Source organism: Mytilus californianus, unplaced genomic scaffold (assembly GCF_021869535.1).
Source record: "Mytilus californianus isolate M0D057914Y unplaced genomic scaffold, xbMytCali1.0.p SCAF_9, whole genome shotgun sequence".
Taxonomy (NCBI): domain Eukaryota; kingdom Metazoa; phylum Mollusca; class Bivalvia; order Mytilida; family Mytilidae; genus Mytilus; species Mytilus californianus.
In genome coordinates, this window is record NW_026262745.1 from 522638 (window position 1) to 535566 (window position 12929).

Sequence of the window (12929 nt, forward strand, 5' to 3'; positions counted from 1 at the left end):
GATAGAATTGAATTGAAAATTGCAGCATGTACAAGAACAGATGGCAATGTTAATAAACATAAACAATTATTTTGATATCAACCCTTATAAGGAGCTATTTCCCTTTAAAAAAATTACACAATTTAAAACAAATTCTATTTCAAGAACCGGAAGTCGTAGAGACTTGGAACATTCACCACTAATCTTTAATTCATGTGACCTTTAATTTGCTTTCAAGGTCAAAGGTCACCGAGTGCAAAAAAAATTTACGCTGCAATTTCAAGCTTGCATATTAAGAAAACGATAAGAGTTTGCTGCATACATACTGTGTATAAAATGTTCCTCTCGACAAGCTCTACATTTTATACATTAAGCTCAAACATGTCGGACCGTTTGTTCAAAAGTTACATCAAGATAATTCTTAAAAGTATAGTATTGTGTGAATATCTTTTAAATGGTAACATATAGCAACCTACTATTAACTGCAAATATGATCAGTAATCCAAGACCTTCAATTTGAGGTCAAGGTCAGGTCATGATGAAATTTTACTTTGACCTTCAAAGTGAACTATGACCTTGACCTTATGAAATTTGAAAGGTCAAGTGATTCTGAGTTGAATGGTAGTAGTCCCATGTCCCTACGTCTTCCGGTTCTTAAGTTTAGTATTGCATCATATATTTGATGATTCCTTGTGACCTTGGTGAACTTTGGAATTGTCCAAATTTTTTTATACAATGTTGCCCTTTAACTGCAGATCATTTATCATTTAACAGATTTGAGATATCTATTGTCGTTTTAGAGATAATGCAGTTTGAAATTTTGCAAGCGGAGGCATGTATTTCTGAATTAACAACAGGTAACCACCTGAAATTTTCAGAAAGTAAAGAGTTTAACATGGTAATATGTTTGACCAAATACCAAAAACATTCAACGCAAAAAAAACCCAAAAAATCAATTTGAAATTTTTATGTTTTGCATTGACTTTGTGAGTTTCATAAGTTCTATTTATACAATTGATATTGCATCATTTTTGGCACTTTGCCAAATGGGGTCATTTGATATATCAAATTGAAGGTCTTAATAAGCTCTACTCAAAAATGAAAATTCTAAACCCTTTTTTCATTCCAGTGGGAAGGGTAGGGTCATTTAGTGCAAAAAATTCAAACTCCTCAGATGGTTAGGTTGTCGCATATCAAATGAAAGTCCATGAAGCGTACATTTCAAATATCAAATTGACGTCCCCAAAAAATGAGTTGGGTGGGGTCATTGAGTGCAAAAAATAAAATTTTCTTTTAAGGTAAGGTTGTTGTATATCAAATGAAAGGTCGTAACGTGTACATTTCAAATATCAGATTCCTGTCCTCAAAAAATGAGTTGGATGGGGTTATTAAGTGCTAAAATCAATCTTTCTAGAACATGGCGTTGTCGCATATCAAATGAAAGATCATCAAGTCTACATCACATATATCATACTTCCGATCTCGAAAATTAAGGCGGATGGGGTCATTAAGTGTAAAATGCGAAAAGTTTCAGAAGGTATACTTGTCGTATATCAAATGAAAGGTCGTACAAAGTACATTACGAAAACATCACTTTAACAGGAAAGACCTTTCAATTGTTTTACAAACAATTGAGATACTAGTTTTTTCTTTTTTTTCTTCCAACATTTTTTTGGGAATGCCCTCCCCCCGTTTTTGTTGAAGTTATCAAGACCAAATATGGACCATCGATAGACCTCATCATGAAGTATTACCAGATGATACTGTTAAGGATTTCATCATCCCCTGTAGAAGTTATCTCCTTTTTATTGGATTTTTTCGACATGGCCCCAACTCGTTGTTTTTTAGAATATCATGACCTTATTTGGACAATAGGTAGATCTCATCATGATGTACTACCATATGAGGCTGATTAGGATTTCATCATCCCCTATGCAAGTTATATCCCCTTAAAGCAATTTCTTTCAATTGCATTTTTCTCAGAAAGTCTTAGGGATAGAATCGATTTGAAAACAGCAACAGGTACAAGAACAGATAGCAATGTTAATGAACATACAAAATAATTTTGTTATTACCGTTATAAGGAGTTATTTCTCTTGAAAAAATATACACAATTTTTGAAAAATTGTATTTCGAGAACCGGAAGTCGTAGAGACTTGGGACCTACACCAATAATCTTAAGTTCATGTGACCTTCAATTTGCACCCAAGGTCAAAGGTCACCGAGTGCAAAAAAAAATTACGCTGCAATTTCAAGCTTGCATATTAAGAAAACGATAAGAGTTTGCTGCATACATACTGTGTATAAAATGTTCCTCTCGACAAGCTCTACATTTTATTCCTAAGCTCAATAATGTCCGACCGTCTGTTCAAAAGTTACATTAACATAATTCTTAAAACTATAGTAACATATGTATATCTTTTAAAAGGTAACAGATATCAACCTACTATAAACTGCAAAGATGATCAGTAATTCAAGACCTTCAATTTGAGGTCAATGTCAGGTCATGATGAAATTTTACCTTGACCTTCAAAATCTACTATGACCTTGACCTTGTAATTTTTGAAAGGTCAATATGGTCTTGAGTTGAATGGTGGTATTGCATCATATATTTGACGTTTCATTGTGACCTTGATGAACTTCAGAATTGTCCCAAATTTCTTTTTACAATATTGTTCTTTTACTGTAGATCATTTTACTTTTAACAGATTTGAGATATCTGTTGTTGTTTTGGAGATAATGCAGTTTGAAATTTTGCGAGCGGCGGCATGTATTTCTGAATCAACAACAGGAAACAATCTGAAATTTTCAGAAATTGAAGAGTTTAACATGGTTATATGTTTGACTAAATACTAAAAACATTCAATGAAAAACAACCCAAAAAAATCGATTTGAAATTTTCATGTTTTGCATTGACTTTTTCATTTAGTGATTTAGCTATATTCAATTAAATCTATACGAATTTTGCAAAGTTTTAAAAGTACAAATACTTTTATTATTTTATGATTCGTGTTCTCGTTAAAGGGGCATTAGCTACGAGATATAGAAAAAAAAAGGAGATTTATTTTTGTTCAATCATTAATGAAAGTAAAATAATGAAATAATAATTCGCTTTTAGCAGCCATTTTGGTTCAGTTTTGTCAAAATAAGCAAAGAAACATCGCTAATGAATTATTCACTTGCAAGTGGATAATTCGACCTTATTAAATCCGTATTCATGTGAAGTTCAATTGAACCCCTTAGCTAGAGATGGGTATACGCATGAACTAGGCGTGTTCAGGTATTAAAAGAAAAAGTATGTCAACATTGGAAGTGAAATAAGGGTAAACCATTTGGTTGACTGATTCGATCTACAAAAACTCATTCTTATACAGGTAAAAATGATTATTAACATATTACTTTAACCTGTAATATCAAATCAAACAGACCTAGAAAAATCCAATTGCACGAGTTTGCTATCTATTTTTATATCTTTGTTTATGTTTACATCGGGTAAGATGACCGTCGGCAGTCTTCAGATGGTCACCTCGATGGTTAATTAGATGGCGTCTAGACTAAAATACACACAAAATGCTGATACATAATATCGAGTCTATGCATCGTAAATTGTTTATTTTATACTTTTTTTTCATTTGGATATACGTTTTAGTATGTTATAAGTCGAATATTAGAATTTGAGTCAAATCGGTGAACATGAATTTGACGGCTAATGCCCCTTTAAGTTTTAAACTGAAATTATTTTTAAAGGTTTTCACAATTGTCAATTTATTCTTAATTAGCTTTTATCTTGTAATCTTACCTAGTCTTGCTCGTGGTTAAAGTGTCCCGATGTTCCACATACAACTATCATTCTTATCTCGAAAAAAGTTCGAGTGTACTTTATTATTTTTATTATCATTTGGTCAAATTTAACAGATTCATGCCTTAATCCGTATGAAAAAAAGCAGATGTGTGATATTATTGCAAAGAAGACAACTTTCAACCAGATACCGAATGACGTGCATGGATTCATTTTAAAACTAATAGAAATCCATGAATATCAGTTTTTTTATTTGGCATTGATTGTAACGATATAAGTGTATGTAAGCTGCGTCCATCCAAGTAATGGATTATCTATAACTATAATTAATATACAAGATCAATTATTTTCGTCTACTTTGGATTCATTATTATTCGTTGGATACCAATTTTCGTGGATTTCGTGGTTATAGGTTTACCACGAAATTAAATGTTCAACGAATTGCAAATTTACTATAGGCTTGATTGCAGACATTGTCAAATACCACGAAATTAGATATCCACGAAAATGTAAGTTTTCCTTAATCCACGAAAATTGGTATCCACGAAAATAAATGAATTCACAGTATATATAAAAAGGAGATATGGTATGATTGCCAATAAGACAACTCTCCACAATGTTTGTTTTCTTTAAAATGAAATGAATTGTGAACTATTTCTCGTGGATATGTTATATCATGGAAGTAAAAATATAATACTTCCATGGTTATATTAACCTGTAAAAATGTGTTAAGAGTTTTCAAAAAGTTTGCTTAGTTGCAAAAAGTACGATATAAACAAATAGGTTTCAAAAAGAAGAGCAAGAGGAATGCTGAGATAAACGTCAATGTCACAGGTACCTAACAATGATAACATTAATATTCTATTCTTCATCTACACTCTGCTCACTGCCACTTTCATCCATGGCATGTGGGATAAATGCTTCAAGAGAAGCTCCTCAATTCTGGACTCCATGTGTGATGTCCAGATTATGTCTTGTATACCCTAGATACCAAAGTCTAGAGGTAATGTGCGCAAATTAACATGTTCTCGTCCGGAATATGCATTTGACTTGCCGCCGGACGTTAAACAGTCATCCATCATCATGAGACAAACAACTCATGTAGTAAAATGGTGTGTGTATTTGATATTCAATATTCTTTTTTTTTTCTTTTTTCCCAAAAAGTGAAGTAAATATCTTCTCAAAAGATTTTAAAAACTTTAATCAATTTATTTAATTATGTTAAAAGTCATTATCGTACTGTAACTTTAGAGGAGATCTGATTGATAGTTGTTTGACGAACGTCCAGTGGCAAATACTTCATGCATATTTATGACGGAGAGCAATTTAGAGAATCTATTTCAAACAGGAAACAAGAAACTGCATGTGTTATTATTGAACATAAGAGAAAAATCTCCAAAAGGAGGGGGGTGGGGGCAATAAAGAATCATTAGACCAATAAAATCATACAACACCATGAACATATAGAGGCGACAAAAAAAACAGCAATACAAAAAGATAAAAACAAGTAACTACAGATTGAACACGAACTTCGGGCCACCACAAGAAACGAAAAAATCAGAAATATAAAGATATATCATAGATAATTTATTCATAGTAAGCAGCCATTTTTTGTTGGTCGCTTGTGACATAGTCTCACTCAAATTTAAAAGAGACCACCAAAGAGGGACAAAATAAACAATTGCTCCTTGTATGCATGCTGACCAATTATGCACGCTATCCCGCGTGAATATCAGATATGTATTTGAAGTCACCCAAGCTATATGATTGTGTCGGATAGTTTTGTTTCATCTTTATTTCAGTTTTCATTGAAAACAAATATTTCTTCTGGTTGAATGTCACGGACAGTATACACCATGCCCTCTCATGGCGTCGTAATTTTTATTTTAATTAAAGAAATATTGAAAAGCTTATTTAACCACTGTGCAATATGATATCAAAATTCTCAAGTGGCTTCTTCTTATGTCCTACGATTTTCTATGTATGTTTTTGTTCATAGTTCTGTAATTTATTTACACCATCCATAGTAATTATTTAAAATGTTAACTTGGCATGCCATACATGATAGAAAATGCGGACGTGAAAGAAAGCACTTCATCAAAGCGTCAACATGAGATTACATTCTGCGGAGGTTACATTTCGACGATTTCGTCTTTAAAATACAAAAAACGTGTATCTAAAAGGAAATTTGTATCAAATTTTTATGTTGACACCCATATCGATCTGCTGGATGAGTAGAATTTTACGGAAAAAAAACTACGACTCTAATTTAAACTGTCATATTTTTGTTTGCATAGCACAGACCGGGATAATTATTACAAAATAACGTGGAATTGAACTTTAAAATAATTTTCAAATTCATAATTTTTATTTCGAACAATTTGTCTTGTTTTTTAATAAAAACAGTTATGAGGACGTATCTATCCGTGTTTAAAAACCTCGCCGGATCGGCGGTTAACGAAGCTTCGCTAAAAACAAAGACTTGTTATTCCATTTTCTTCTTTTTTTTGTTATGAAAAAGAAAATAATAAATTATAGAATTTATTCTATTTAAAGCAATTGTACAAAATCCTGGTACAGTTATTTCGTCACAGAATCTATCGTACCTCGGAAATGGCGGCGTTGAATCAGGATTTGCTTGTTAGCAAAAGTTAAATTTTCGATGTGGCCACAGGCCTCGACCACGCTTAATAATGTTGCAAACTGAGTCAAAGTGTCAAACAATCAAAATAAGAGTAAAATTACTTTGGTCGAGGCCTGTGGCCAATGCGAAATTTAACCAGGAAGTGTGAAATTCTTAAAGAATTTGGACATTTTGAGCGTTCCGGTTTGATTCCGGGTATTACGTCACATTAATGACGTCACAAAAATATGATTTTATACTATAAAAACAAATAACGATATACGTAGATATGTTTTAGCTATAAAGGATCCACCTTATTACTCTTTTATTTTTTGTCACCTCACAGGGCCAATATCGGCACTTCGTGGCCATACTCCTTTCATAAGTTCTATTTCTATAATTGATATTGCATCATTTTTGGCACTTTGCCAAATGGGGTCAATTGATATATCAAATTGAACGTCTTAATGAGCTCAACTCAAAAATGAAAATGTTTAACCCCCTTTTCATCCCATGGGGAAGGGTGGGGTCATTTAGTGCAAAAAAATCAAACTTCTCAGATGGTTAGGTTATCGCATATCAAATGAAAGTATATAAAGCGTACATTTCAAATATGAAATTGACGTCCCCAAAAAATGAGTTGGGTGGGGTCATTGAGTGCAAAACATGAATTTTCTTTTAAGATAAGGTTGTTGTATATCAAATGAAAGGTCATAACGTGTTCATTTCAAATATCAAATTCCTGTTCTCCAAAAATTAGTTGGATGAGGTTATTAAGTGCAAAAATAAAACTTTCTAGAACATTGCGTTGTCGCATATCAAATGAAAGATCATCAACTCTACATTACATGTATCATACTTCTGATCTCGAAAATTAAGGCGGATGGGGTCAATAAGTGTAAAAAGCGAAAAGTTTCAGAAAGTATGCTTGTCGTATATTAAATGAAAGGTCGTACAAAGTACATTACAAAAACATCACTTTAACAGGAAAGACCTTTCAATTGTTTTACAAACAATTGAGATACTAGTGTTCTTTTTAAATTTGTTTAAATTGTTTTATTTTGGGCGTTATTTTTCAAGGAAGATTATGTTCTACATTTGAACGTTCTTGAGTATAGTTATATAGCAGTATGGACATATCTTTAAAAACGAGTTTATTCACGATGTCAGATTTGAACATTGGTCGATTTTCAACATTGTTAAAGTGAATCGATAGGTCTTTATACGAGTGTGGCTATTACACACTAGTTGTAAACACTAGAGAGTCAAGGAATTGTATAAATTAGTACAATTCCTTAATAAAATAAACATCCATATGCCCATTACACTTGTCACTTTTAACGTACAAGGACTTTTCCTTTTCATCATAGCAAATGCTTACTTATGGTTTTAGTCTTATAATGATATCGTACTATCAATAATGTTTTCTTTGTTTTATTATAAATGGTCCAAATATACATCACGTCAACATTGAACGGACTCTAATTTGAATAAAGTGTGATATATTAGCTACGACTGTAAAACTACTTCTTTGATTGTAAAACCAGAAACAAAATCATTGCCTTTAAATGAAAATGAAGTATATAATACCTTTAAAAAATTACAATGAAAAAATTTCAATTCGGATACAAGGTTTGAACTTGGCACTGTTAATATCACAATTATGTCTACGGTACCAACGACTAGACGATCACGGCTATGAACAGTTTGAATGTAAAAGTAAAAAATTGACATAATTATACCATAGATATAATAGCCATAAATAAAGTACTGGACCCACATCAAAAGCAGATGATATTTGCCGAAATTTTATCACCCTCTTATTATATACATGTCACGCTTGGTGTTAATTAGCCTTCGTTGGCAATTGCCGTCGATCGATATCTAATAAATTGTGAATCGGGAGACTTTTAAACACACGAATGTGCTACGTAATGACTTTTAACCATATTAAAAAACAACTTTTTTTTTTTAACTCTGCCTGGTCCAAAGCTCGGATAAAATAGGAGGAAAGTCATGAGAAGTAAATATTGTAAAAGCGCAAATGTCCTAAATAAAAAGCGCAAATGTCCTTTTATCAAAAGCGCAAATGTCCTATGAATTGAAGCGCAAATGTCCATTTAAAAAAGCACAAACGTCCTATGTAAAAGCGCAAACGTCCCGCGCCGGAAGGGATGTATAGCTGTATTTATAGTACAAATCACACCTCTAACACAATTGTAAGAAGGAAGGGAAAAAAACATGAATGACACAGGACAAAACTCCTATATTTTCATTTTATCATAGCCATTATACTTCAAAAATGAAATCGACAATCAGATTATACCACCATCTATTTAATAGCAAAACAAGCACAAAAATGGTAAGCGGAAAAGTATATAGAAGAAACAAGTTCAGAGATATGATTTTGCTATTTCTATATTATTTAATGTATTCAGTGTGTCCACTACATACGTTTTCTTCACCAAACGGCGTTTAATTAGTTTATAATGTATTCATTTTTTTCTCTTTATTTTCTAAAACTTCGTGTTACGACAGAAAGTTTCAACACTTGTAAAGATCTTTTTTCTTTTTTTCTTTCTGGCATAATATATGATTACACTATTTTGAATCTCGATAAAAAAGAAATTTCTTTAACTCGCCATAGAAAAATTCGACCAGGTTCGACCTCTTAACCACGTATACCATCAGTAAACGACATGTCTCCTCTTGTCAATCATACAGGTCTTATTTCCCGAGTGCAACCGATGCAAGTGCTATGACAATTTAATTGTACATGCCTGTTAAGTCCATTTTCCATGATTTCTCTATTTTATTATTTCGACAACAGCATAACCTTCTCATTTGTTGACCGATTTTCTCCAAATAAATTACAATCCGAACAACTTTTACAACCAGACGCTTTTTATTGCTTCCGCGTCACGGCATATTATTACTTGAGACAGGTAACGCATATTAATTATCGGTTGATAAGACGAGTGCCCGATAATTTAAATATAATTATGATAAGTAATTAGTCTATTGGGAGGATGTCGGCAAATATCATCTACATCAAAGGCCACTATGCGCAGTGCCGTGCTTTTGATATTTCAAAGGAAACTACATGGGGCTCAGTGTGACAAATTCTGAGTACTTTATCTATGGCTATTATATCTATGATTATACATTGTACATCTGTAGCAAGAGCAATTCAGAATGCGTACCACAGATAATACTAGTTCATGTAGTTTATTGACTGGTTTTCGATGGATGCCAAATGTAATAACGTTACAATAATCTAAACTTTATGAAAGGGAAACAGTTTAACCAAAATTCATGTATAATTGTTCAAAATAGACCTTAAACAATTATTTTATTTATTTCGGAAAGCATCATTAACTGGAGGATCATGAAATTGTAATTAGAATTTTTTAACTGTTCAAAAAAGATACATAAATTCTGTATATTTATATATGTCTTTTTGAATAAATCAAAAATACCAAAATCTAAATTGTAAATAAACTTGAAATTGTTATGCTGTGGCCAAACCGGTTCTTGGGGTGAACACTAAATTTTCAACAAAATCTGAAGACGACTTAATTTGCTTAACATTGGTATGGACGAATACTGTTATATCTAATGCAGGGCAAGCTCATGTTGATTTGTCACATACATATGTTTTAATGGCATATTTGTCCAATTTCTGTATTGTACCTTCGATATTTGTTCACCTAGATACATGAAATTAACTGAAACTCGAAAATCAATACATTTTCTGAAAAATCAACATGAGCTTACCCTGCATTAGATATAACAGTATTCGTCCATACCAATTTTAAACAAATTAAGTCGTCTCGCAGGCCTCCAGATTTTTTTGAAAATTTAGTGTTCACCGCAGGAACCGGTTTGGCCAAAACATAACAATTTCAAGTTTATTTACAATTTACACAGTGTGTATATGTTAAGTATGTTTAAATGAACATATGTTCTCATAGTTTAGGACTTTACTCATTATAGGTTGAAAAATACAGGCAAAATTTAGATGTTGATGAAGTGTCCTATATTCTGACTTTAGTGGAATCTTAAAAAAAACTGTTTCAAACGTTTAATTTAAGGAATGCTCTGATTTCAAAACTTAAATCTTTCTCTTTTGCTTTTGATTGATATCATTTGCATATCATGTAATAGTATTCGCTGGACATTCAACTATCTTAGCCAAGCATGTGCACTTCAGAATGCAATCTTTAGAAAAAAAATAAACCTGTTTTAAATTATGTACATTGTGCGAATGTCGTGTTCGACTTATAATCCTTTAATCTTTGAAATAGTCATAAATTACTATTAATATAAGTATTTTGTTGCATCTACGTAAATCTATATGCGTGTGTTTTGCCACTTTACTTAGAAAGATAAAAATATATTTTAATTTTCTTTCAACAAAATTTCCTTCTTCAATTTGCTACTCGTCTACATGTACAAAAGAAAAAACAACACGTTCATTGTTTAGTTTTTGCCATCGAAGTTCTTTATAGATATATTTTATATGATCTATCTATCAGGTAAATATCAAACATGAATCCAGAGTTTTGCAAGTACATTGACGGTTGTGAATTAAGGATAAGTTACTTTATGGAAAACTCATTTACCTGGATGGTAATATTATCCTTAGTCTGTCTTTTAATAATTTGATCATTTTTCCTCTTTTGCAAATTATAGATAAAGAGTAAAATGAAAATTTGTTTTCAATTGCATTCAGTCAGAGAGAAACATATTTTTTGTTTTATTTCAAACAATTGCAGAAGTACGGATATAAAAATATTCTTAATCTTTTCCAATTTGCAAATATAATTTGGAGTTTTTTAGTTTTTTTTGCACATGGTAGATGAAAATTGTATGATCTAACTTCTTTCAGAGGTCTGTATCATCTTGAAAATATGACAATTCCGTGAATCACACGTTGCTTCAAAGAATTCTTGCAAAATTCAGAAACTTGCAGTACGGTTATATTTTATATTTCTCCGTTTAAAAAGACCGTGTTAAAATAAGAAGGTGAAAACGGGAAAAAAGGGGAGGGTTGTTACACGACACGTTCTTCGCAATTTAATGTTGAACGAATAGAAACTATCTTACTTTTTTCAAATATCGAATACACAACCAAATCTATAACTTATCAATTTTTGCAGAGTAGTTTCTGGATGCATTTTATTGGACATCAGATTAATGTAGGCTTGGAAATGTATCACTTTTATCCAATCACCTGTCTTATAAAACAAACCTGTATGCGATGATGCTTGAACATTGTCGGCATAGTTTTTTATAATGAATTCTACATTAAAAGGATGTTGTTGCTACTGTGGTCTTGTCATATAATAATAGACAACATTTATACCTATATATATCTTCCACTAAGTATATTCATGGCTTGAGGGAAAGAAAGCAATTATTTAACTCGATAACCCTTTCAGTTGTGATTCACAGTTATGATTTGTCATAAACTGATTTAAAAAATTATCAAACGGAACTCAAACTGTTGGAGATGTGGGTTACACGTCAATATGACAGCAATCGAACAACAAAACCAACATAAGAACATCAAGAGGGCAGCATATATAGTCTTCAACAAGAAACAGGTGTTTCCACAATATGTCAAGTTCTAAATTGTCATGAATTTCTATAAAAATTGTGAATACATAAAACCAATACAATTAAAGATCTGCCATCAGAACGGAATTCTCCAAAATGATGTAAAATTTTAGGAAAAAGGCCTGAATATAAAAATAAAAATAATAATTTGAAAGGTAGCAATATTTTACTACTTCAAATCATAATTTTCCTTTTCTTTAACCTACAAGAGAACTAGCCATGGATTATATCGTCCGCATATTTCCCAAACGGTCATGTAGATTGATGGCGTCATGTGTTAAAAGGGTCACCCGAACCATACAGATTAAATGACATACACCGATTTGCTTGCTCAATAACTATAACATATTAAACGTTGTCCTGCGGACAGAATATTGAAAATCGACACTTACGGTAAAAAATGCGTATTTTTCGTCGTCCTCTCTCTCTCAATATCTCTCTCTCTCTCTCTCTCTCTCTCTCTCTCGTCATTAAATTTTTTTGATATAGGTGAAAATAATCTTAAAACTGTATTGTGACTGTTTGTCCGTGACATTTTGTCTGTGATGTTTTGTCCTGTGTCTTTCTGTCATAGTGTAATCATAATCACAAATTAAATACAAGCTATTTGTGTAATCATAATCACAAGTAAGAAACAAGCTATTTTGTTCTGTCATGTCTGTGTAACCAATAAGAAAACTTGATAATAAGAAACTAACATAATAATATTCCCTATTGAAAGTAAAGCCTTTTGATGTTTTATGTGCCCCCAAGATGTATTTTAAACTAGTGTCTCAATAGGTCAACCCACCATAATAGAAACTATGAATAATTCTAATGCAATCTTTATGTAACACGCTTTCTCATTGGCTCTTGTCAAGCGTACAATGACAATGTACCCGTCGGAGCCGCATCACAAAATTCCTT

General features: G+C 32.0%; 2 long non-coding RNA genes across 4 annotated transcripts in view; one reads left to right on the plus strand and one right to left on the minus strand.

Moving 5' to 3' along the window:
• The window catches only part of LOC127715824 (uncharacterized), a 51407-nt gene extending 49203 nt beyond the window's left edge, over positions 1–2204 (minus strand). For both annotated transcript variants that reach the window (XR_007988649.1, XR_007988648.1), the window contains exon 1: positions 2143–2204. This is a non-coding gene — a long non-coding RNA (uncharacterized LOC127715824). The remainder of the gene's footprint in view (positions 1–2142) is intronic.
• LOC127715825 (uncharacterized) overlaps positions 1–2289 on the plus strand; it is a 49625-nt gene extending 47336 nt beyond the window's left edge. For both annotated transcript variants that reach the window (XR_007988651.1, XR_007988650.1), the window contains exon 6: positions 2190–2289. This is a non-coding gene — a long non-coding RNA (uncharacterized LOC127715825). The remainder of the gene's footprint in view (positions 1–2189) is intronic.
• The last annotated feature ends 10640 nt before the right edge of the window (positions 2290–12929 follow it).